This window comes from Sus scrofa, chromosome 14 (genome assembly GCF_054392235.1).
Source record: "Sus scrofa isolate SSC_HxYL_T2T_F1_AM1 chromosome 14, Sscrofa_HxYL_maternal_Yorkshire_Landrace_v2.0, whole genome shotgun sequence".
Taxonomy (NCBI): domain Eukaryota; kingdom Metazoa; phylum Chordata; class Mammalia; order Artiodactyla; family Suidae; genus Sus; species Sus scrofa.
Window position 1 is genome coordinate 27,783,716 of NC_139396.1, and position 24,084 is coordinate 27,807,799.

A 24,084-nucleotide genomic window follows, 5' to 3' on the forward strand; every position below is an offset into this window, starting at 1 on the left:
TAGGGAGTCGGATCGTTTGGGGGAGTGGTGCAACATCTAATTCGAAAAGCGAGTATAATAGGGCTTATTTGGAACTTGAACGGGAATTTTTTGTTCTTTCATCTGGTGGAAAAATGCAGAAGAAACACTGTTTACGGGTGCATCCTCTTCCAAGGAGTATTTCAGAATTGAGTTGGGGAGGAAGGTGAGATTTTTACATTAATCAGAAGTGTTAAGAGGTATGTGTATGTGTGTGTGTGTGGGGACACACACACACACATATACATACATTTCAGGTGAGTAGCAGTGTTAACTCCGAGGGGATGGAGGCCAGGTTGGTTGAGCCTCTCACGTAAGGAGGGAAAGGTCTTTAATGGAAGGTTTCCACCGGAAGGAGGAGCCCGTGGGGCTTCAGTGGAAGATGAATGGAATTCGCGGCTGGGTTAGAAGATGAAGCCGATAATGCTAGGTGAGCTAGGATGATGGCGATCTAGGGTCTCGGGCCCAGGCCGCGAGGCGCGGATGGGCCTAGCTCGCCCCGTAAGCCTGGGCAAGCCAAGCGCTGGTTGGGTCTATCGGGCAGCTGGCTGGCAGCTCACACACGTCGCCCTACAGCCGGCCGGGGCCCCACGTGGCAGGCCCTGGGGACAGGGGGGCGGGGCGAGGGCGGGGGCGGGCCTGGCCGTGACGCGCAGGGTATATAGCGGGGCATGCGCGCCGCGCGGGGGACGGACGCAGGCAGGGGGGGTCAGGGCACGCGGGCTGCCTGCGCTGGCGCGCCGACCTAGCTACGCTGTCTCTGCCGCTGCTGCAGCCACTGCCGTTGCGGGCTGCTCGAGGGCCTGGCTTGTGAGGGTGCTCGGGGCCAGGTGTGTCCGCCCAGCTTCAGGTGAGGGGTGGAGGGCGCGCGGGCGGGGCGGCGCGGTGCCCGGGAGATGAGGCATCGCGCGGAGGAGCAGTGCGCCTCCAGGGCTCCGGGTCACCGGGTGGGGGTGGGGGCACGGGCACGGTTGCGCCGAGGACCCGGAGCCTGGCCGCGGTTTCGAAAGCCGCTCTGGAGGGCCGGCACACGGCCCCGTCCGCTGGAAGGAGGCGACACCTGGCCGCGGTGCCACGACGGGGTTACTTGGGGGCCAGGGGAGGGAAAGCGCAGTTGCGGTCCCTTTGGCTGGAGAGCGGGGGATGTAGGAACAAGAGCAGGATGTCTATAGCCGCGCTGAAAGGCTGAGAGAGGTTTCCTTAGTGTCGAAGACAGAAAAAGCGGAGAGTAGACGGGCACAACTGAGGGGCAGCTCCAATGAGGCACTGGTTCTGGACCTCGCTTTTCAGGAGCTGAGTCCCCCACCCAACACTGGTCAGACCACGTTCCAGCTGAAGGCAAATGCCCGGCATCTTCCGGCTGGCCGGAGCAGGAGCTGGAGAATGGCAAAGGAGGGACTAACTAAACTCTGACCCGGCTTGTCCCGTGGGCACGGCTTTTTTAGCTATTTTTGGTCCCTACCGACTGAATTAGGTGGTCTGGCGGAGGCTGCCCTCTCTTGGTGGGTTAACGCAATGGGTCAAAATGCCATCCAAGCCGTTTTACCCTATGTTCCTGAGGTCCAGCTGAGTTAAGGAATTTTCCTCAACTCTCAGTTGTGGCTTCAATTTTGAGGATCTAAAATCTACCAGGGCTGGGTGGCCAAGAGGACCTGTGATTGTGATTTGGTGAGGGGCTGAGTACTCTGCTGGGGCCTAAGAAAGGGGTTAGGGGGCAGGAACAGCTTTGACCTGACCCTTCATCCTGGAGCCTCCTAGGCTTGGATTTGACTGGAGTTACTCTTTCGTAGGAACCCCAGGCCACCTAGGTCGGCTGGTGGGAAGTGGTGAGGGGAACATGTAGTGGGTACTGGCCTGGCCACCTTGCCTCAGTCCCAGCTCTGCCCCTAATTTGTGCTATGGCCTGAAGAAGGGGACCAGTGCTAAGGTCAGGTTAAATCTGTGGGCTCACCCACAGCATCTATGATTTATGATTACTCTTTAACTCTTAAAACCAGAGCCATAAAAACTGAGAGAAACTTGATGAAGTCAGAGAAAGAATGTTGAGAATCGTAACTTTTAACAGCTGGAATTAAAAACTATATATTCCATTTTCTGTTGGAGGCTAGTAGGTAAGGTTTTCATTAATTGTGTGATAGCCACTGCACAGACTAGTGGTACTCTGCCTGATTTGCAGGTTTGATTAGAGGGCACCAAACAGAATTATTGACCCTATCATTTAGGTGAGAATACTACCTTGATCTACCAAACCCCCACTCTCAGTAATTCATCCCTTCAGTATGTAAAATACACAGCGCCTGGTCTTTGCTTGGCTCTGCACTGGCCACTGGAAGGTGCAAAGAGAGGATGGGGCCTGGCTCCAGGAGACCCTTATTAGGGTCATAGATGGAGAATAAGGTAGCAACACAAGAAAGTTCCCATTGATGTGTTTGGTCAAGTTCAGAGAAGACAGCACTCCCTTAGAGATGGTATAAGGTAGCAGGAGAATTTCAGGCTTTTGAGCCAGGTAAATCTGTTCAGATCCCGGCCCCATCACTCTGCAGCAGGAGACACTTCTTGATGTTCTCATATGGCGCAGCATGTTGTGATTGTGCCTGGAACATAGTTGAGGTCTTGTTATCAGCATCATCTCGGTGGGACAGGCTGGCTTATTTAGGGGTCCCAGGGGCTGATGGGTAGATTGGATTGTAAGAATGGTATGAGCCCAGTCCCCCCTTAGGAACATGGATGCAATTTCCCTGCCTTTCTGGGTAGGCCTTTTTTCTGTGGCCTGCGAGGGACTGTCCCACAGATTCACTGTCCCACGGAGACTTTTCTTCCACCTTTAGTTTGGGGAGCTACTTTGATTTCTTCAGGTAAAGGAAATGTCCCTTTTCTGGGCTGATAATAGGTAGGAAGGACAAACAGTGTGTAGCTGTCTGTGTGTGCATGTGGGCATGTTTGGAAGTATTCATGTGTGCGTGTGCACAATATATACATATCAAGTCACTGGACTGGTTCTTTTCTCAAACACTTTCTGCAGCCTTCCACTTTCCTTACCTGTTCACACTTCACTCTGTTTATTCCTGGAGGACCCTCAGTCCATGTCCAGTATTTACAAGATCTTAGGATGTAAGTGGTAGTGCCATGAATAGATGTATATGTCTGGAAATCGGGACCTCCTCCAAAATAATTCAGCCTTTTCGCACTTGAGGCTTGAAGAAAGTAACAACTTAAGCATTTTGTAGAACCACAGACGATAGGACATTGACCAGGAGGGACTTTAGGAATCTTGAGTCTAGGCCTTTTGTTTTACAACTAAAGAAACTGGATCTAGACAGGTTAATTGGTGTTCCCAAGTCACATTGCTTGCCAGAGGCCACGAGGCTTGTTAGAGAGGACCAAAGGTTCAAATTTTATTCCTAAGTGTGATGATAAAATTGTTGATAATCTTAGACTTTTTCTTGAAAACATGAAGAAGAAAGAGCCAGTTGTCCCTGTGCTTATTTAGGAAGAGGGGGTTCTTTGCTTGTGTGGATAGAAATTCCTTCTGGAGGAGCCTTCTCTTTCCAGACTCCCTGGTGACATAGGAGGGTAGGGGGTGGATGAGGAAGGGTCATGCTGCTGGGACCCCTGTCTGCAGAAGGACTACTCTGACCTCAAGGCTGGCGGGCTGGCAGAATGCCGGCAGATAAGGAGTCCAGAGTCTGCTGCCAGCCAAGGGGCCTTCTGCCCTTCCCAAGGCAAGCAGGGCGGCCTCACCACAAGGTCTCTGAGGCCCAGCTGCCTTGTTCTCACCCGTACTTGTGGCCATCCCCTCTTATTGGGCCTGGGTGAGATCTGGAGGCAGAGCCCCCTGTGGGCCCTCTGGGACTCCCACAAAGAGGGAGGGAAAGTGACCACAGAACCAGCCTGGAGCAAGCACATTGCATGCCCATTTGTGGGAAACCAAATTTCCTGCCTGGGATCTGACTGCATCCTCAGGCCTCCTAACCTTCCAACAGCCTCAGGCCCAGGAAAGTCCTGGGGTTTGGTAGAAGGAAACTGAGTGTGACTGTCCTAAATTTGTTAGTTACCACTGGATCCCTAGAGGCTTTTATTACAAAATTAGTAATTAATAAAAAAATGGTTAGCTAAACGTTGGGGATTCTTTTTTTTAAAAACATTCATGTTTTAAACAATTCATTTTCCTTAAAAACATGTCCATGAATTTTTTTCTTCCAGTTTTATTCAGATGTAACTGACAACACTGTATCAGTGTTCAATTGTGAAATGAGTACCACAGTCAGATTAATGAAGGTACATCAACTCACAGAGATACGAGATTAAAGAAATAGAAAAAAAGTTTTTCCTTGTGATAAGAACTGTTAGGATTTACACTCTTTTTTTTTTTTTTTTGGTCTTTTTGCCTTTTCTAGGGCTGCTTCCCAAGCCATATGGAGGTTCCCAGGCTAGGGGTCTAATCAGAGCTGTTGCCGCTGGCCTACACCAGAACCATAGCAGCAAAGGATCTGAGCCACATCTGCAACCTACACCACAGCTCATGGCAACGCCAGATCCTTAACCCACTGAGCAAGGCCCTGCAGAGAACAAACCTGCAACCTCATGGTTCCTAGTCTGATTCATTTCTGCTGTGCCACGACGGGAACTCCAGGATTTACATTCTTAACTTTCATGTATAACCTATAGCAGTGCTAATTATATTGATCATGTTGTACATTACTTACTTAGTACTTAATTTTTTTTTTAATGTATTTTCTAGGGCTGCCCCCAGGGCATTTGGAGGTTCCCAGGCTAGCGGTCTAATTGGAGCTGTAGCCGGCAGCCTATGCCCAGCCTATGCCAGAGCCACAGCAACACCAGATCAGAGCCATGTCTGCGACCTACACCACAGCTCACAGCAGTGCTGGATCCTTAACCCACTGAGCAAGGCCAGGGATCGAACCCACAACCTCATGGTTCCTAGTCGGATTCATTAACCACTGAGCCACGATGGGAATTCCACTTTATTTTATTTATTTATTTACTTAGTACTTAATTATAACTGGATGTTTGTAACTTTTGAATGCCTTCATCCAATTCCCCTCCCTCCCCCAGGTGCATGTATTTTTATTACCAAAATTTGGTTTGGGTCTGAGGCCTTTTCTTTGGGTCTCTAGGTCCCCTAAATAGACTTGCGATTTGTTTGTATATAAAAATCACACTTGCATGTATCACCTGTGCTTTCTTGTTTCTTATCTTTTATGAAAATATTTTCACCGTATGTGAATTATATCTCAGTAAACCTGGAAGAAAAGAAGTTTTTTCACTAGCCTAGTTCAAAGATCAACACACCCACACACTCTTAAACAGTAAAAGTCTTCCTTCTGCTCACCCCACCCCATTTCTACAAGTGTACAAGTTAGCATTTTAGACATTGTTTAGTGTCTTGCTTTTTACACCTAGCAACTATACTAGATCTTTCCATATCCACTTATGGCATACTTTTATTATTTTACCCTGATTGCATATCCCAGAATAGGGAAGCAAGGTAATTTTTTAACCAATACGTTGCTTCCCTCTCTTCCCTCTTCCCAACTTGCATTGTTTCCAGTATTTTGTTAGATACAATGCTGCAATGAATAACTTTATACAAATGGCATTATGTGTACAAATACAACTACAGAAGAAATTCTCAGAAATGGGATTGCTGGGTGACAGGATATGTACATCTATTAATTCCTCTCCATAAAAAAATAAATGTTCCACTTGTGGCTCAGGGTTAAGGATCTGACATTGTCTCTGTGAGCATGCAGATTCGATGCCTGTCCTCACTTAGTGGGTTAAGGATCCCATGTTACTGTAGTTGCAAATGTGGCTCTGATTCAACCTCTGGCCCAGGAAATTCCATATGCTGCAGGTGCAACCATGTTAAAAAGGAAAGAAAAAATACCAAGTGGGGTTGGGGAGGGATGGATTGGGGTTAGCAGATGCAAACTATTAGATGTAGACTATATAAACAGTAAGGTCTTACTGTATAGTGCTGGGAACTGTATTCAATGTCTTGAGATAAACCATAATGGAAAAGAATGTAAAGAGAAAAAATATATATATTTAAAACTGAATCTCTTTACTGTACAGCAGAAGCTAACAACATTGTAAATGAACTATACTTCAATTAAAAAAAATAATAAATAAGAGTTCCCATTGTGGTGCATCGGAAATGAATCCTACTACTATCCATGAGGATTCGGTTCAATCCCTGGCCTTGCTCAGTGTAGTCCGGGATCTGGTGTTGCCATGAGCTGTGGTTTAGATCATAGGTCGAAGACGTGGCTTGGATTCCACGTTGCTGGGGCTGTGGCATAGGCTGGTAGCTGTAGCTCCAATTCGACCCCTAGCCTGGAAACTTCCATATGGCTCACCTTTGGTCCTAAAAAGCAAAAAATAAAAATAAATCAACAATAATAGGAGTTCCCATTGTGGCTCAGTGGTTAACAAACCTGACTAGGAACCATGAGGTTGCGGGTTCGATCTCTGGCCTTGCTCAGTGGGTTAAGGATCTGGCATTGCCTTTTGTGAGCTGTGATGTAGGTTAAAGACGCAGCTCGGATCCCTCGTTGCTGCGTCTCTGGCGAAGGCCAGTGGCTACGGCTCCGATTTGACCCCTAGCCTGGGAACCTACATATGCCACAGGTGCCGCCCTGGGGAAACAATAATAGAGTCAGAATTTAAGATCTTTGCAAAACAGTCCATGTGGAGAATCTTCCTCACCGCCCCCCCCAGCCATGTTTGTGGAAGTTCCCAGGGCAGGGATTGAACCCAAGCCTCTGCAGTGACAACACTAGATCCTTAACCTGCTGCACTGCAAGGGAACTCCCCAGAATCCTACTTTTTAAATCCACACACCTAATTTAATCTTTTTTTCCCCCATTTGTAGCATATCTTTCTAGATGAGTGGATCTTAAACTTTGATCCTAGGATTCCTTAATGTTGTCTTTTGTTTATTGGCTATATCTAATGACATTTATAATGTTAAAATTAAATATAAAAAGTTACTTATTCATTTAAAATTATAAAAATGAGGTCATTATGTGTTAACATAAAAGCATGTTTTTAGCAAAAAATTATGTTTTTCAAAGTTAATAAAAGCAAAGGGAAAAAGTGGCATCTTTACATTTTTGCGCATCTTCAGGATTTCAGAATAATGATTAGATAATAATGAGAGAATAGATTGTAATAAGTGTACATAGATTTGCTGGTTAATACCAAGAACAAGAACAAGCTGAAGTCCCAAGAACAAGCTGAGTTAATGTCTGAAAACACACGCATTTACATCTTAAACTTCTACCTGAGAAATTTTCAGAAAACTTAAGATAGCACAGGCACACATTCATCCCACTTCACGCAGGCTCCGAGAAATGAAAGTGAAAAAGCTTCTAACACCTTAACTTTATAATAAAACTTGTTTTTATTTCACAGTCCCTCTAAACAGTCTCAGGGACCCCAGTGTCATCTAAGACCCCAGTTTCAGAATTACTGTTGTCAATCACTTAGTTTCATTTTTGTAGAGATAAAACCTTTTTCTGCGTTTATATTTTCAGTTACTACCTAATTAAATTACTACCCAATTAAAAACAGACAGAACTAGCATAAAGAAGTTTGGGAACAGGCACTGCAGACCCTTGGTAAATGAATCCTGGGCTGGTACCAGCTGAGGGGGCCTCTTTGCTACAAGGATACACAGGAGAAATGGAAGGGATAGGCCTAGCCAGCAGAGCTCAGCTAAGAGCTCCCACTCTCCCACTCCATGAAGCCAGGCAAACACTGTCTGTGTTCCAGAGATGCTTGTAAAATACGTGTGGAGATGAGCTGAGTACTTGTGGAAATTACATGCTATGGCATGGTGTTCTTTAAGCTCCACTAAGTGGAACAGATAAGAGACCCATAAAGAGGCTAATGGAAGGCAAGTGACTGGGGGCAGGAGTGGTGTGGAAAGGCTACCAAGAGGTGGAATTGAGGAGTTCCCGTTGTGGCGCAGTGGTTAACAAATCCGACTAGGAACCATGAGGTTGCGGGTTCAATCCCTGGCCTTGCTCAGTGGATTAAGGATCTGGTATTGCCATGACCTGTGGTGTAGGTTGCAGATGAGGCTTGGATCCTGAGTTGCTGTGGCTCTGGTGTAGGCCAGTGGCTACAGCTCCAATTCGACCCCTAGCCTGGGAACCTCCGTATGCCGCAGGAGTGGCCCTAGAAAAGGCAAAAAGACCAAAAAAAAAAAAGCTCAATTCCACCTCTTTTTTTTTTTGGTCTTTTTGCCTTTTTTAGGGCCGCATCCTCAGCATATGGAGGTTCCCAGACTAGGGGTCAAATTGGAGCTGTAGCCTGCAGCCTCCACCACAGCCACAGCAACACCAGATCCAAGCCTCGTCGAGACCTACACCACAGCTCACACAATACGGGATCCTTAATCCACTGGGCAAGGCCAGGGATTGAACCCGCAACCTCATGGTTCCTAGTCAGATTTGTTAACCATTGCACCACGACGGGAATTCCTCGTATATCAGTGGTTCGTTAACCACTGAGCCACAACAGGAACTCCCTTGAGCCAAGTTTTGATGGAAGAGTTGTGTGAATAATGGCACAAAGAGATATATTTCTGGGGTGGGAGTGGTCACTAGAGGCCAGAGTAGCTGGAAGAGGGAAGAGCAAGTACATGGCTGGTTACTCAAATACTGGAACCTTCTCATGTTTCAAATTCTTTTTTTTTTTTACTTCCATTTTTGGTCATCCCATGACATATGGAGTTCCCAGGCCAGGGGTCAGATCCAAGCCAGGGTCTCTTCCTAACCCTTAACCCACTGTTCCTCTGGTTGCCTGGAAAAATTACCACAAAATCTGTGGCTTAAAATGGCAGGGATTTATTCTCAATTCTGGAGGCTAGACGTTCAAAATCAAGGTGTTAGCCCGGCCATGTTCTCTCCGATGACTTGGAGCGGGGGGATGCAGTCCTTCCTGCCTCTTCCCACCTCTTCTGGCTCCAGGTGTCCCTGGCTTGTGGCAGCATCACTTCTGTCTCTGACTCGTCTCCCCACATGGTCTTCTCCAGGTGTGTCTGTGTCCAGATCTCCCTCTCCTTTATCTCATAAACATTACCCAGCCTTGAGGACCACCCTGAAGCCCGAGATGATTTCATCTCCAGATCCTTAAATAATTATGCCTGCAAAGACCTTATTAATCAATAAGGTCACATTCTGAGGTTTGGGGTAGACAGGGATTTGGGGAGGTATTCAACCCATCACCCTCAGAATGGGGCAGTTGTCCTCTGTAAACTCCGGTTATAGAGCTGCAGTAGAAAAGGGAGGTCTCTTGTTATTTTTTTATGTAGTTATTGTCTTTTTAGGGCCACCACCCATGGCACATGGCGGTTCCCAGGTTAGAGGTCGAATCAGAGCTGTAGCTACTGGCCTATACCACAGTTACAATGCAGGATCTGAGCTGGGTCTATGACCTACACCACAACTCAACGACAATGCTGGATCCTTAACCCACTGAGTGAGGCCAGGGAGCAACCCTGTGTCCTCATGGATGCTAGTCAAATTCATTTCCACTGAGCCACAATGGGAACTCTGGGAGGTTTCTTTTTAAGCCTTGGACAGAAAGTAGGCCTGGCTGCCGTGGAGGCAAGGACCCACCCTCAGGCTGCCTGCTCCCCTCATGTTGAGACAGATCTGAGAACCGGGTGGGTATAAATTATAAAGGTGGCCTCAGAATCCCTACATTCCGGACACTGGAATTCCAGCCGCTTGTTTCTGTGCGTGGGGTTCTCCTTGAATGTTCGTTTCCCTGTAGGGTGGGCAGGGCAGATTCTGTGGGACCCATTTGGTAGAGGGCGGAACTGACTTGAAGAGTTTAAATACATTGCAGAATGTCAAGCTGATCTGTGACTAGTCCAGCAACCTGACCAGACTGAAGTGTCAGACCAGTGTCCCTGACAAGAACCAGGTTGATGTGTCAGAACTCTCTGTACAGATAAGACACCTGGATCTCACCCAGGAGACTCTGACTGAGGAGAGATGAGGTGAGGCCTTGCCCACTGGGGCTGCCAGGTTGAGGAGAGGCACGCATGTAGTCCAGCCCATGACCGATTAGGCCTGGAATCTACCTCCAGACTCCAGACTCCAGAGAAGAGACACTCAGTGGGTTAAGGATCTGGTGTTGGTGTCAGCTGTGGTGTAGGTCAAAGACTTGGCTTAGATCTAGTGTTGCTGTGGCTGTGGTGTAGGCCCACAGCTACAGCTCCGATTGGACCCCTAGCCTGGGAACCTCCATATTCCTCAGGTGCAGTCCTAAAAAGACCAAAAAAAAAAAAAAAAAAGAGGGAGAGAAAAGGGGAGAGAAGCCTTCTACTTGGTCAGTCATCTTTAAGCCTTTCTCATTTCCTAATTGAACTCTAAAATTAACTTCATAAAGTCATGCAGATTCATTATAGGAAATACTGATGAGTGAAAAGATAACAGAAGGTATCATTAAACCCACCACCAAGAAATAACAGTTAAATATTTTTAAACTTTTCCCTTGAATGCATACATTTTAAGCAAAACTGGTCTGCTGTACCTACTTTTGCAGGCTCCCCCCCCCCCCCCGGCCCACTTCACATAAGAACATCTTTCCATGTCCTTCCCTCAGATACTAACCTTTGTTGACCTATTACATGTATCAGGTACTGTATTTGTTTGTTTGTTTTTAAATTTTGGAATGCTTCACGAATTTGCGTGTCAGACTTGCTCAGGGTCGTGCTAATCTTCTCTGTATCATTCCAATTTTAGTTATGTGTGCTGCTGAATCGAGCACCAGGTGCTGTATTTATACTCAATATCTCACTTAATTTTCTCAGTTGCTCCGAGAGAGAGAGACGGTTAGTAGCTTTGTTTTCCTGTATAAGGACGATAAGTCTCCTTGAAGTTGTGACTTGACTCAAAGCCTTGAAGCTAGTAAGTGCAGATTCAGGATCCACACCAAAGTCTGTTGCACTCAGAGCCTAAGCTCTTCTTAATCTCTGTGTTTGAACTCTGTTTATTACTTGGATTCCCTTACTTTAGCAGCCCCCTTCTATTGTACATTTCGGTTGCTTGCCGTTTTTCACTATTACGAGCCCTGCAGAAGCTCAAGCTCCACAAGGGTAGGGACTTTTGTCTTTGGGTCATTGCCATATTCACTGTGCCCACACCAGTTGGTACTCGATGGGTATTTGCTTTTGAATGTATACTTCTATGAAATTCCTTAAAGCTGAATGCCCCCATTCAAGATGTCATGAGTTCCCAAAGTAGAGCATTGAGACTAGACAAGACGACTTTAAAGTTTTTTTTTTTTCCTGAAAAAAAACAAAACAAAACAAAACAGAATGTTTAAGACTAGCTAAGAATAGTCTTAAAGAGAAAGTAGTAGAGTTCCCGTCGTGGCGTGGTGGTTAACGAATCCGACTAGGAACCATGCGGTTTCAGGTTCGATCCCTGGCCTTGCTCAGTGGGTTAAGGATCCGGCGTTGTGTGGTGTGGGTCGCAGACATGGCTCGGATCCCGTGTTGCTGTGGCTCTGGCGTAGGCTGGTGGCTACAGCTCTGATTAGACCCCTAGCCTGGGAACCTCCATATACAGCAGGAGTGGCTCAAGAAAAACGCAAAAAGACCAAAAAAAAAAAAAGAAAAGAAAAAAAGAAAGTAGTGAAGGTGGACTTGCTTTACCAGAAAAAATTAAAAATTAAATGTGGGGAGTTCCCAGCATGGTTCAGTGGTTAACGAACCTGACTAGGATCCATGAGGAGGGAGGTTTGATCCCTGCCTGGCCTCGTTCAGTGGGTTAAGGATCCAGCATTGCCATGAGCTGTGGTGTAAGTCACAGACACTGCTTGGCTCTGGCGTTGCTGTGGCTCTCTGGCTGTCGTGTAGGATGGCAGCTACAGCTCCGATTAGACCTCTAGCCTGGTAACCTCCATATGCTGCGGTTACGGCTCTTAAATAAAAAAAAACAAAGTTAAAAAAAAAAAAAACTTAAACGTGACATGGACGTAGGATAGATAAATGGAACAGAAGAGAAATGTCCAAAGAAACAGTCCTCAGCCCATGTAGGCACGTAGTAAACAGTAGTCGTATTATTTCTTACTGCTTGTGTGATTTTGAACACGTTTTCTTAGCCTCACCATCCTCATTTGTAAAATGAGAATGATGCCATTTCTTCAGTTTTAAAAAGGTTTCTCGTTTTGTTTCCATGTTTCTGAAATAGGGAGGAGTCTTATTGACACATGCATTTAACAGAGTATCTTTTTCTACTCTGAAAAACTGTCATTGATACTTACAATTAAGGAGGCACTATAGACTCCATCTTAATAAGGTTGTTGAGAAGATGAAATGAAATAATGAAAACAAACTGCCTTACAGAGTACCTGGCAGACAACAGAAAATCCTTGCTTATTGTGGATGAGTTACAGGAATGTTCAGATGCAAATGCCAGAGTCCAGTCAAGGCTGGTTTGGGCAAATAGCATATAAAGCATCTGGCGATTAGCTGTGGGAGGCCAGTGTGTTCCTGCCCCGTGGTGCCTGCAGGGACCCAGGCTCTCTTCAAGGGATATTTCAGCTCCGCCATCCTTGGCACATCCTTCTCAAGGTGGTGGAGCCTGTACCTCTGAGCAGGAAGGAAGAAGAGAGGGATGGGATCCCAGCCATGCAGTTACATTCCATTGGTAGAGTAGCCAGCTGTCTCCTTCCTCAGCACAAAGGATGTAGCTGTCTTCACCTGGGTTTCTTACCTTTTATAGACTCTATAGTTGAGATTTACAAGGAAAAGAGACTGTTCATTAAACAGCATTGGGATAACTGGCTAAAACTTTTTTTTAAAAAAAGTTATTAGAACCTCTTTCTCACACTGTGTCAAATTCTAGATGAATTAGAGATTTAAATTTTTTAAATGCAAGAACATATACGACTATATTTTTATAACTTGAGGGTGAGAAAGGGTTTCCAGGAATGCTCTCTACTTAAAAATTTTGTCAATAGGACCAGTTAACAGAATTAAAAGGCAGAATGACTAAGCAGGAAGAGTATTTGTAATATGTGACAAAGGTTAATATTTGTACCATACTGTAAACTCATCAGTAAGTGAATGGCAAAAATGGGCAGAGGAGAGTGATGGGCAATTTTTAAAAGAAGGAATTATGTTAAAACCTGAAAGTGTGTTTAGCCACACTGATGATCAAAGAAATGCAAATTAAAAGAATTGTAAAAATAGTTTGGGAGTAACCATCATGGCTCAGAAACGAATCTGACTGAATCTGACTAGTGTCCTTGAGGACGCAGGTTTGATCCCTGGCCTCTCTCAGTGGGTTAAGGATCCTGTGTGCTTTGAGCTGTGGTGTAGGTCACAGACGTAGCTCAGATCTGGTGTTGCTGTGGCTGTGGTGTAGGCCAGTGGCTATAGCTCTGAATCGCCCCCTAGCCTGAGTACTTCCATATGTCATGGGTGTGGCCCTAAAAAGACCCCCCCCAAAAAAATTGTAAGAATTGTTTTTAACACTATTTGGCAAAGATAGAATCCTGTTTTAATACTTAGTGTTGGTGAGAATCTTATGAAGCAGGCATCCTTATCCACAGACAGTAGGAGTATTAAATTAGTTAAATCTTCAGAAGGATAGTTGAACATACTGCATAGTGAGTTTTTTCTTTTTTCTTTTTTTTCTTTTTTTTTTTTTTTTAGGGTTGCACCCGTGGCAAATGGAAGTTCCCAGGGAAGCCTGAAAGGTTGGTTTGTGTGGGAGAAAGTGAGGTGGGGGGGGTGTCCTGCTAGTCAAGAGCGCCCTGTAAATCACGGGGAGCAGGCCAAACTGCTGGCCAGTGTCCTCCTTTCCTGGAAACCAGAGGGCTCCCAGCCAGCCCCAGGGCTTGCTTTTCTCAGAGCACAGAGTACGTGAGGCTTGGGGCGAGGTGCAGCCATGCTGGCCTGCAGGGAAACTGGCCCTGCTTCGCCAACCAGAGGCAGAAGGGCCTGACCACTCCCTCCTGGCCTCTGCTCCCTGACTTTGATTAGCCTCTGTAGATTTCAGTGCTGACCATTTCCCGACGTAGGGGCTGGGCAAGTTCTCAGGATACCAGGGGGAAGTTTCCAGGGGTAGCAAGCCAGGGTTGTTCTCATCACCTTTCCCAGAAAGACACAAAAAAGTACAAAGTCACCTGCTCCCCCAGCCCAGGCCACTAGCCAGAGTGCTGTCTGGGACAGCCTGACCAGCCCTAGGAACAGAGATTCTTCCTTGGTTCCTGCTCCTCCTGCCTCAGCCACCACCCCGACATCCAGCAGATGCCGTGGAGGTGCCTCCCATGGCAGAGGCCTTGACCGTGGCTCTGCTGACCAGATTGGGCCAGTGACCTTGGCTCCTCAGAACTCTCCCTATTCTTGGCAGTGGCCACGAGCCCCTCCCCCCGCACTCAGGATGTGTGCAGTTGGCACAGAAAGAGGTTGTAAGCAGCAGCACCAAGACTCAGGGTTTCCATGAGCAGCTGAGAAATTCTCGAAACAGCCTGTACTTGTGAGGTTTCCTTTTCTTTTCTCTCCCTGCCACGGGGAACAGTTAACATGGTATTTCCAGCAGGGCTGTCAGCTGGTGCCTGTCCTCTTTATTTTTTTACCTTATGTTTTATATTCCAACTCCAGATGAACTTCTGGCTCTCTGGGGTCTTCAGCTCTATGGGAGCTGCAGGGGAGGTGTGTCCTCGCCCTGAAAGTTGCTAATGGTTCAACTGGGGTTCAAGACCAAAGAACAGTAAGGTTCTAAACTTGGGCACAGCCACAAGGGGCCAGCGGGAAGTGAACACATCACTCAGCAGATGTTCTTTGGGGGCTGTATCAGTGCCAGACACTCACTCTTCCAGGCTCAGGGAAGAAAATAGGCCTGAGTCTCACCGTTGTGCAGTTTATAGTCAGTAGGAGGAGAGAGATAATAAATACATAAACAAAACAAGAATATGTACATATATATAAATGATATATGATAAGAAAGAAATAAAAGTGTTGGGATTCTCAATAACTCAGGAGTAGGTTTTTTTTTTTTTTAACCCCTAAACTAGGTGGCTCTCCACTTTGAGGAAGTGACATTGGAAGTGAAACTTGATGTGAAGATGTAGGGGAAGAGCTTTTTCAGCAGAGAGGCAGCCAGTGCAAAGGCACTGGATGTGCTAAAGGGACAGAAAGAAGGCCGGGTGGCAGGATCCTTGTGAGCAAGGTCCAGATGTTATAGTGACTGAGATGCCAGGAAAAGGGCTTTATTTTTTATTTTTTGGCCGCACCTGTGGCATTTCCCGGGTTAGGGATTGAACACACGCCATAGCAATGACCCAAGCTGCTGCAGTGACCACACCATCCTTAAGCCACTGTGCCACAAGAGAACTCCAGGGAAAGGGTTTTAGATTTGATTCCACCTGTACTGGGTTCAAACCAAAGAAAGTGCTATAGTCAGCTGTGTACTCTAAAAGGATGACTCTTTATAGGAATTCCCATCGTGGTGCAGTGGAAACAAAACCAACTAGGAACCATGAGGTTGCAGGTTTGATTCCTGGCCTTGCTGAGTGGGTTAAGGATCTGGCTGTGGTATGGGTCGCAGACGTGGCTTGGATCTGGCGTGGCTGTGGCTGTGGCATAGGCCAGCAGCTGTAGCTCTGATTAGATCCCTAGCCTGGGAACCTCCATATGCCGCAGATGTGGCCCTAGAAAGAAAAAAGAAAAAAAAATAAATAAGGGTGACCCTTTAATTGAGCTGTACGCTTAAGACTTGGGCTCTTCACGTGTGTATACGTTACACTTTAAAAAGAGTTCCTGCTGTGGCACAACGGGCTTGCCAGCTGGCATCTCTGGAGTGCTGGGATGAAGGTTCCATCCCTACCCCAGCACAGCAGAGTAAGGATCCAGCATTGCTGTAGCTGTGGTGTAGGTCCCAACTGCAGCTCAGATCTGAGAGAAAGAGAGAGAGGACTCAGGTAGGTTAGGGTGAGTGCCCAGTGGAAGCTGGAAGGGATTGGTTAAGAGATTTTACATTATTTCAACTAGCATCTCAAATTCACTCAAATTCCCTGCCTGCAGTTTCAGACGGTCCTTGTGCATCTTCTGGAGAAGTCTTCAAGAATGAATTGCTCTTGAGTGAGGTCTTGACAAATTTTAGCATTCAAAAGGAGGTTGTTACCGAAACCTTGTACTGTACATGGGTGTTCATGTTGCTGTAGTCGATTCGCTCTGTTTGCTCTTCCGCTGTGAGAGGTGGCTAGTTTATTTGTGCACTCTCCTGCTGATGGGCTTCTGGGTTGCTTCCAAGGTTTTTTTGTGAATAGTGTTGCCGCAAGAATTTTTTATCTCTAACTCCTTTTTTTCCCCCCTCTCTGTTTGGGGTTGAAAGTCACCTAAACTAGAGGATGTCTGAGTTGCAAGCTGAAATCAGAAGCCCTTTCCAGGGGGCAGTCCAGTTGCTCCTTGGGGTTTGTGTTGGCAGGAGAGGGTAAGCCTTTAAGTCTGGTTAGAATGTTAATCCCTTTTTAATAAGCAAGCAGTTTGCAGGAGGTCGGCGGGGAGGGCAAGTGGAAATACATGTGTGAGGGTCGTGTTGTCAGGGAGGTCCCTTATTGGCACCATATTACCTGGGGACTGCTGCCGTACCCATGGCCTTGAGGGGTGTGTTATCCTGAGAAAGGGGAACTTCTCTGGGTCTTTTACTGGCCCCGATCTGGATCTGACGATGATAGGAGCCAGAAACGAGGTTGCCTTGGCTCTGGAATCCCATCTTGCTCTGGACAGCCCCTCTCCAGGGCTCTGGCTGGTTAGAGATGGGGAGTCAGAAGGGCAAAAGTGTTGGGGTCCTTATGCTCCCCTTTGCACCTTTGACAAAGAAAGAGCTTTGAGGAGACACTTGTCCGCTCCTGCCTTTGACCCTGTGGCCCTAAATAACTGCATCTTCAGTGCACTGTATCCCAGCCATCCTGTGATTGCTGGAGAAAGTGAGGGTATGTCTGTTTACATAGGCATTTGTGGTTACATATCCATTCGTGCTGAAAGAACTTATTTAGATCCTTCCAACCTCCTAGGATTGTTAAGAAACAACCAGGAAAAGTAACTGAAGGTGTTAGAACAGTCGCTCTGAGACACTGCACCATTGAGATGGAGTGGTAGGTTCAGGGGAGGATGCCAAGGCTTTCCTGACAGGGTGGGACTTAGGCTGGGGGGGAGGGGGGATTTGAGGGGAAGCAGAGATGGTGCTTTTTCCTTCAATTCATGGATTTCTGTTTTGTTTTGTTTTAAACAACGCACTTGTGGAGAGAATGCTTGGAACACATGTGGGCTGTGTTCAGCTTTCTGACTGATGTTTCTACCAGATGTTAATCAGACTTTCCAGTCTTGGTCCTGTGGGCGGTGTAGAGACAGCCCAGGCTGGGGGCAGGCATTCTGAGTGCAGCCCAGGGTCTCAGCCAGAGTCAGGGCAGCTAAGGATGAAGGATGATGGGAGCCTCATTGGAGGACCCATGACAGCCAGGCAGAGGGACTAAACTTTGCTGTTGGGTGGAGGGGAGTGACGGAAGGTAGGGATTTTAGCAGGAGAGTGTAAGGGCAGTGGTTTCTCTCCTGAGTCCTAAGAAGAGGGGTGCCCTGGTCCCAGTGAGGCACAGGGTGAGGGAACAGAGGATGAGGGAAGGCCTTTGACCTCAGTGACCTCGGGCCGGGAATGAACCATGTGGGAGGTTTGGGAAATGGGAGGGAAAAGGGAGGAATGAGTCAGGAATGTAATTTCTCAATCTCCTTCCCCTTTTTGCCACCTTTCTCTGATTTGGAAATAGGGGCTTTTTTCTCTTTTTCCCCCTAAGCATCTTTCTCTGGAGAGTGAGGCTCATTCACAATTCTGCTCATCACTATTTATAGTCACAGAAACCTAAGGCCTGAGACGCAGCCTGTGCCTTCCTTCTGGGGCCCTGGCCAAATGCTCATGAACAGTAACTGTGAGGAGGGGCCACCACGGGACAGCAGCGGCTTTTGGTGAAGAAATCTGGAAATCTAACCATCATCCTCTGAAAATAGCTGTCCTCCTCAGACCTCCCTTTGCATCATAAGTGCCCAGAGAGCTTCCTAAAACTTGGACTGCCGGGCCCCACCCAGAGTTTCTGATTCTGCAGATTTGGGTGGAGCCGAGAACTTATACTTGGCTCAGGTTCCCAGGTGATGGATGCTGCTGGCCCGGGGACCACACTCTGAGAACTGCTTTCCTAGAGAACGTACTCCCACCCCCGTTCAGCATCTCAGCTGTAGAGATTGGCATGGTCAGGGTCTTTGAGTGGGGGGCTTGCGCTGGCTGCAGGATGGGAGGGTTGGAAAGGGGGGAGGTAGAGGTGAGCAGGATGTGGAGGGAGGGACGCCGGGCGGGCTGGCCGAAGCACAGTCTTTGCTGCAGGCAGGGCAGTGGAGCCGTCCTGGGGTTCCCTGAAGCAGGGAAACCAAGCGTGCCTCTGCCTACTGCAGCCCACGGTCTTGTAAAGGCTCACTGTCTGGGAAGAGCCCACCTCATTGCCCAGAGGGAGCCTGCAGCTCAGAAGCCCTTCTTACCCATTTTTGGGAAGAAGGGAACCTAAGAGACTTCTTGTCAGAGGCCCTCGGTGGCAAATTCTGCCTGCAGGGTGTTGCTGCCCAGGAGTTGCGGTTGACATTTATAAAGGACCCTCCTGCTACAGCCAGAGAGTTGAGGGGGCTTGTCTCACCCTGACTGAGGAAATGATGGGGGGAGGGTTGGTCTTATCACTGATTCCAGTACTGTTGGTTACCAGGACAGTGGTGTTTCTCTCCTTGTAGCCATTAAAGGAGAGTCTGTTCAGCATTTTAATGCATTGAAAACTGTGAGGTCAATGGACCCAAGGGGCAGGGAAACACCCCTGGCTGCACTGAAGCTGGGAGAAGGAAGCCTTGCTTTTTAGACCAGACTGGGTGCTGTGTTCTCCCACCTGGAACCCAGAGGATCTCCTACCTGGTCTCCTGACCGTTCTTGGCCACCTCCGGTCCATTCTCCACAGTGTAGCCAGACCAGTATACTGAAAACTCTGGCATCTACCTTCTTAGATGCGGCGTCTTGGCTGAGGCATTCCAAATGAAGCTGCATCTTCCTGGAACACCCCACCCCATCTCACTCCTTCACCTAGACGTGGCCCACTTTTACACACCTTCTTTCAGGTCTCAGGTAAAATAATCTCTCCGCTTGGAGGTCTCCCTTGTTCCCTGACACTAGACCTGACTGCCCTGCTGTGTTCGCCAAGCTGATGATGTAGATTGGCTTGTTTACCAGGCATCCACACCAAGGCAGTCCTGTCATTTGCTCCTCTTGTCTGGTGTGTTCACTAATAGCGCCTCCTTTCGCTATCGAGCGCTTTTCTTTGGGCAAAAAGTTAGAGTCTAAGCTAATGAAAGTAGAGAATCAAAAACATGACACTTGCCAAACATCCTTTCCCTGGAATTCCTAGTGTGACTTGCATTCTGCCAATTCGCCACACTCAGTCCAGTGTTCAACGTGTGGACACCCTCTTGCTCAGGATGCCCTCTAGGACATGCATTTGCTGGTATGGGTCATGGCAGGGCCAGCAGGATCCTGGAGCAGGCAGCTTCCCTGTGCCATAGCTACCTGATAGTGGGGGTAGGGGTAGGGGGAGCTCCTTGGGGATTCCCATGATTACCTAGGCTTTGTGCGTGCGTGCGTGTGTGTGTGTGTGTGTGTGTGTGTGTGTGCGCGAGCATGCTTTTTAGGACGGCACCCTTGGCATTTGGAAGTTCCCAGGCTAGGGGTCACCACAGCCCCAGCAACATGGGATCCAGTGTTGGTGTCTGCAATCTATACCGCAGCTCACAGCAGTGCTGGATCCTTAACCCACCAAGCAAGGCCAGGGATGGAACCCACATCCTCATGGATACTAGTTGAAGTGTAATCTGCTCGGCCACAACAGGAACTCCCAATTCCCTAGGCCATTTCATGTACCTATATGAAGTTCCTGTCCGTACACAACCTTGTCATCACTGTTCTTGTAAGTTGCTTGTTGAATTGTTTGCTTTCCCTGCTCTGTGAGGGCAGGCACTAGGCCCTCACATCCTTATTCCTGGTATGAAACCAGTCGGCAATGCATATTTGTTGAATGAATGAACTCTCGGACTGTGTTTTTTAAAGTCCGGCAGGGGTAGGTAGCTAGCCTTTTGTTCAATGAATATGAACAAAATTGAAGGAATGGGGATTGTTTAGTCTAGAGTAATAAGTGTTCCGGACATCTGACTTCAGATAATGTCTGAAGGCCCCAGGGTGGTAGGTGGTGGGGAGTAGGATGTCGGTAGAAGGAGATGCTGGGCTCCTTTTCCTTATCGAGCTGTAGGGGTGATGTGGGCAGACATCAGTTAGATGGGAGGCTGGACTCGGCATCTTCCAGCAGAAAATTCTCTGCTTCTCCCCCCTTGTCTGCCCAGCACTGGTCCAGGCACTAGGGGGTTTTGTTGTTGTTTTTACCTACATCACAGCTCACAGCAATGCCAGGTCCTTAACGCACTGAGCGAGGCCAGGGATCGAACCCGTTTCTTCATGGATCCTAGGCAGATTCGTTTCCACTGAGCCACGACAGAAACCACCCAGGCGCTATGCTACGGGGAAGCATAAGAGGAGGACCTCTTTGCCTTCAAGGAACAAAAAACTGTTGAGAAGGCTCCCCGGGAGACCAGGTCATTAGGAGTCCAAAGCAGTTGGAGATTAGTGCTCAGAGTGGTCCAGGAAGGCTTCCTGGAAGAAGTATTCTGAGAATAGGCAGATTCAGGTCTAGCTGTGGGTATTGGCCTGAAAGCTTGGAGGACAGGGAACAGAAGGAACAGACCTAAGTACATACTGTGCCGTCACCTTTAAGCTCTTTCTCATTTATCAGAATCCCCCTGAGAGGCTGGATATTTCATAGAGTAATTGGCCCCAAATTTGAACCCAGCCCAGCTTGTCATGCTGTCTTATGATTTAGCCACTAGATCATATATTTTACTTATTTATTTGACCCCACATAACAAATTGGGGAGTTTTGCTTCAAGTGGATGATGTCAGTGGTGGATGTGAGGACCTTGTTTCCTAAGCCACACACCGCACCCCATGGCCTGGCAAACAGAAGTGGACTTAGAGGGACAATAGGTCAGAATTTTGCAATGGAGTGTCTGGGAAATGTTGATGGATGAATGATGAGAATAGGGATGACTCGTCCCGGCCTCTACTGGGGAAGTCCTGCCGGCTGCCCCTTACAGGGGTGCTAACTCAGTTGATTTTGGAAGATTTCTCTGTTCTCTGCCTGGTCAGGCCCAGGCTCCACAGGCATGGTGGAGCCTGACAAATGCTCTCCTCTCCCCTGCTGGTCCAGCCCTCTGGGCCTGGCTGTCTTTAACCTCATTCAGGGCTCAGTGTGTGGCTAAATCAGCCACCCCCTGCCGTCGTCTGTGGTCTACAGTGCCGCCCAGGGCCCTTCCTGGCTCCCTTCGTGGGCACTGACACGCACAGTGGGGGCTCAGTAAATATTGGTCGATGAGCGGCAGGCTACTGGTTCTAATTTTGTTCCCTGCTTCTGGGTCACTGCTTTTTTTTTTTTGAAAGTTTTCTCATCTCACCATGCAACGTGAGGTTTCACAGGGACAGTACAGGGCCTGCGAACCCGCGAACTCGAGGTACCCCCGGCCCCTCCCACAGTCCTTCCTCACTGTTTCCAGAGCCCCCCACCCCTCCCCACCCCCAGGGCCTTTGGCTGAGCCAAAGCTTGAGGCTAGGTTTCTGGGAGTTGGAGCAGGAAAAGGAGAGCACATCCTTTTAGGGTATATAGGAGAGTGGTTGGGGGTGGGGGAGAGATGTGAGGGAGGCAGAATAATGGGCCTGTTGAATCCAGGACTGGCTTTCAAGCTCTGATTTGCACCCTCTTTGGGAGGGGGTTTCAGCTTGTTGAGAGGAGAGTAGCCTCTGAATGGTGTTCCTTCGGTGGGTAGCGAGGACCACAGGCTAGGCAGTTTTGGGTTGTTTTTTTTTTTTCCAGAACCTTTTGGGCCCCAGAGAGTATGTACTTGAGTACCAAGCTGTGAGACTCCTGGTTTTCTAACTGGGTCTATTGGGATTTACACAGAGGACTGTATCGTTATTAGTTTCACCATGAATACCCGGTGTACACTAATTGTTTATAGAACACTTGGCAGTTTTTGTGGTCAGATTATTAATTTTACAGGTTCTAGCTTTTGTTCCATGCAGAAAAAGTTCTTCCTGACTTTTTTTTTTTTTGTCTTTCTGCCATTTCTAGGGCCGCTTCTGCAGCATATGGAGATTCCCAGGCTAGGGGTCTAAACTCCTCTGACTTTTTTTTTTTTTTTTTCAGATTTTTTAAAAGTATATTTAATTTATGGTGTTGTGCCAATTTCTGCTGTATTGACTTCTTTTTTTTTTTTTTTTTTTTTTGTCTTTTTGTCTTTTTGTCTTTGTTGCTATTTCTTGGGCCGCTCCCGCGGCATATGGAGGTTCCCAGGCTAGGGGTCCAATCGGAGCTGTAGCCACCGGCCTACGCCAGAGCCACAGCAACGCGGGATCCGAGCCGCGTCTGCAACCTACACCACAGCTCACGGCAACGCCGGATCGTTAACCCACTGAGCAAGGCCAGGGATTGAACCCGCAACCTCATGGTTCCTAGTCGCATTCCTTAACCACTGCGCCACGACGGGAACTCCAGTATTGACTTCTTGATTATAAAAATAATCACTCAGGAGTTCCCGTCGTGGCTCAGTGGTTAATGAATCCTACTAAGAACCATGAGGTTGCGGGTTTGATCCCTGGCCTGCTCAGTGCGTTAAGGATGTGGCGTTGCCATGAGCTGTGGTGTAGGTCGAAGACATAGCTCAGATCTCACGTTGCTGTGGCTCTGGCGTAGGCCAGCGGCTACAGCTCCGATTCGACCTCTAGCCTGGGAACCTCCATATGCCGCAGGAGTGGCCCTAGACAAGGCAAAAAGACAAAAATAATAATAATAAATATTAAAATAATAAAAATAAAAATAATCACCCATAGTTTTTGTTTTGTGTCTTTTTAGGGCTGCACCCATGGTACATGGAGGTTCCCAGGCTAGGGGTCAACTGGAGCTATAGCTGCTGGACTACACCACAGCCACAGCAATGTCAGATCTGAGCCCTGTCTGTGACCTACACCACAGCTCACAGCAACGCCAGATCCTTAACCCACTGAGCGAGGCCAGGGCTGGAACCTGCGTCCTCATAGATGCTAGTCAGATTCTTTTCCACTGAGCCACGACGGGAACTTCCACCCATGTTTGCTTATGTTGCCATGCCTATACCACCCATTGGTGTGCATCAGTGAGTTAAGGTTAAAACAAAAAGTCAAAACACTCGAAATCCCACCATTCAGAAATGGTGAGCATTATTCCAGGCACTCTTGCAGGCATGCTCACAGATGAATGGATACAGAGAAATACATATAAATACTGCTATAAAAAAAAAGGTATTAAAACTTGCCTGGGTGTAACAGGAGAAGAAGAAACTAGTAAAAGTAAAGGAATTATTGAGCTGTAAAGGCTAATATTTATTAAGCTGTGTGTTTCACAAGAGAGATGATTTCCCAAGAGACCCCAAAAAGGCTTAAAAAAAGACTTGTGAGTCACATCTGTAATTACTTATTTCATTTTAGACAGTATTTATTGACTCTGCTATGAAAAATGAGGCCATTAGCATTTCCACATTTTCCCCTTTCTTCCCTTGTCTTGATTGTGTTAATTATGTTATTAAACAGCCCATGATTATAGCATTTAGATTCTGTCCTATAATCATAATCCACATAGTTTTTATTTCATATTTGAAGCATTTTAATGCTTACCTCATTTCTGCATTCCTGAGCTCTTCCGTTTTTATTTTTCTACTCATTAGCCGCATTTTATTATCATGTCATTCCCCCGCCGCCCTCAAGGGGACTGAAGTCTTGACTTTTTTCATGCCTGTTTTGACCACATTCATAGGACGTTATGGCCAGAAATAATATTCATTGGCTCCTGTTTTCT

The 24,084-nt window shown here is 47.4% G+C and overlaps 1 protein-coding gene and 1 non-coding gene across 6 annotated transcripts in view; one reads left to right on the forward strand and one right to left on the reverse strand.

The window, feature by feature from the left end:
* The first annotated feature begins 705 nt into the window (after window positions 1–705).
* The window catches only part of SLC39A14 (solute carrier family 39 member 14), a 47,812-nt gene continuing 24,433 nt past the window's right edge, over window positions 706–24,084 (forward strand). For 3 of the 5 annotated variants that reach the window (XM_021072999.2, XM_005657235.4, XM_001925697.6), the window contains exon 1: window positions 706–868. The gene's annotated coding sequence lies outside the window, so the exon portion shown is untranslated. Of the gene's footprint in view, window positions 869–13,730; window positions 13,771–24,084 lie in introns of those variants that run through there. The other 2 variants (XM_084997602.1, XM_084997601.1) reach the window with 1 other exon arrangement.
* On the reverse strand, window positions 10,724–10,830 carry LOC146396439 (U6 spliceosomal RNA). Its single transcript, XR_014828640.1, has one exon. It is a non-coding gene; the product is annotated as a U6 spliceosomal RNA (small nuclear RNA).